This window comes from Aplysia californica, unplaced genomic scaffold, assembly GCF_000002075.1.
Source record: "Aplysia californica isolate F4 #8 unplaced genomic scaffold, AplCal3.0 scaffold00027, whole genome shotgun sequence".
NCBI lineage: Eukaryota > Metazoa > Mollusca > Gastropoda > Aplysiida > Aplysiidae > Aplysia > Aplysia californica.
In genome coordinates this window covers 1,368,188-1,370,231 of record NW_004797297.1, presented here as the reverse complement: position 1 = coordinate 1,370,231, position 2,044 = coordinate 1,368,188, and the positions used below count along the sequence as shown (strand labels likewise).

Here is a 2,044-nt window from a genome sequence, read left to right as displayed (position 1 = left end):
AGATGAAGGCTATCAGGGGACAGCGCGCGATGGGGGCAACTGAAGAGCTTCCACTTCAAAGTGGGGAGTGTGGATAACTCGGATAAGCTCGCTAATTTGTCACAAGCTTATTTAGATCCTAATTGTTAATTTTCGACCTTGGCCTCAGTGATCCACATGTGTTGAAGGAAGGGGTCTCAGTTCACACAGAAATGTCAAACAATGTTAAGGGGTGATGGTTATTGGATTAGATGGGTGGTCACTGTACATGTACTGTGTCCTGGAGCAAAATAAGTTAAACTTACATGGGTGTTTTAAAATGTATTTAATTTATTCAATTACTGTTTTTTATTGGGGGGGGGGGGATAATTTTGTTAATTTATCTAGTTAACTTTCAAAACAACTGACTGCACCCAAAAATTACATATAGCCTGCAAATTTCGTCCAAAAGATACGGTAATTTTTTACAACACCCTCGAACCTATGTACTGACTCTGTTTCAAGTGAAAGTTGAAGGTTTCATCATAAGGTTTGCCTATGCCTTCACAACGTAAAATAAAAATCTTATTATGTTTTATTAACTTTTGGCAGACAAGCAAAGAAATATATAATATAAATATAAAGAACAAGAAAAGCACACCGAAAGCTAACGAACATCGCTAAACGGATATAAGAATAGGCCTAAGACAAAAAGTTTGCCGCCCACACACGGAGACGAACGAGTTCATAACTTGAGCATTCTTCAACGTCTTTCTGTTTGATTAGTATATCATATAGTATATAAGAGTCAAGCTGCTTGTCCCGGGACTCTTTCCCTGTCCCGCCAAAGCCAAATCTAAACTTGTATACTAGTCAATATAATATGTGTATAAACTTGAGTTGCCACCTAAGATAGCTTAATTTCAAATCCCAAGAAAAACACTCGGCATTTCGCTTCAGGTAATGTGTTCCAACAACACCCTTGCCTTGGTTTGTAACTCGTTGATAATCTTATGGCACTTTCCGCGACGGGCAGTTGCTGTTACTTCTAACAATGTTTGTTCAGCTTTTCAAAAGTGGGAGCACCGGTCACCGACACCTTTGGGAACCTAAGTCTGCAGACAATGCCAAGCAAAATCGGAGACTAGTCTTGTAGATGAGTGGTTTGCAGGTGCTCTGGTGTGATTTTGCTCCTTCTTTCCTATCAAACATCTACCGTCCTTATCTCCCCATCTTTTTTTCTTTGTGTGTTACGCTCTTTTAATTAACACCTCTAATCTTTGGCATGTTGGCCTGTATGACCTAGCTGTGTTGCAAGTGCCGCAAAACTTGAAAAACAAACACACAAACAAATCTGAAATTGCCGAGGGGGAAAAGGGAGGGGGTGGGGTGGGATTCAGATTTCAGAATAAAAACAAATCAACAAAGAGAACAGCAAGACCCACGCCTCGGATGTGCACATAGAAATCACTACATGTACCTCAGAATAATTAACTTCTGTCTCATTTTTGGCCGTTTTGAGTTACTAAGACCATAAGTTCAGAAATCAAATGCTCTATCTGCTCTATCAAAATCGTAAGATCATTCTAAGTCGATATCAAGAAATTTAAAGAATTGCATTCGAAAAAGCTTGATTATAATATAATATTGTGAAGCTAAACATTTTTGGCATCAAATTTCTCGAAACTATGTAGGGCGTCAGAGAGAACTTTGTACAGTAATTCGGAGGTAGCGACATGTAGCCTATTAGAAGAGACAGGTAGTGTCGACCAGTGACCACAGCTTCCAGGTGGGGACATATGTCGTCCATCAGACTCCTGTGTGGACATTTTTGTCGCTCTTAAGTTAAGGCTGCGGGTTAGGGTCACCCAGGTCACCATGTCATCGGTGAGATAATGTTTGGGCAGACGGGAGACAGAGTGCAGGGAAATACGGAGGGGTACTGTGAGAGAGGCAGAAGAGGAGGGTGGGAGGGAGAGAGAGGGACTGATATATATAGAGAGAGACAGAGAGAGAGACAGAGAGAGAGAGAGAGAGAGAGAGAGAGAGAGAGAGAGAAAGCGAGAGAGAGGGTGAGAGAGAGAGG

At 41.2% G+C, this 2,044-nt stretch overlaps 1 protein-coding gene across 1 annotated transcript in view; it reads right to left on the bottom strand.

The window, feature by feature from the left end:
* The window catches only part of LOC101851998, a gene marked incomplete in the record, with an annotated part of 16,012 nt that overhangs the window by 2,401 nt on the left and 11,567 nt on the right, over positions 1–2,044 (bottom strand).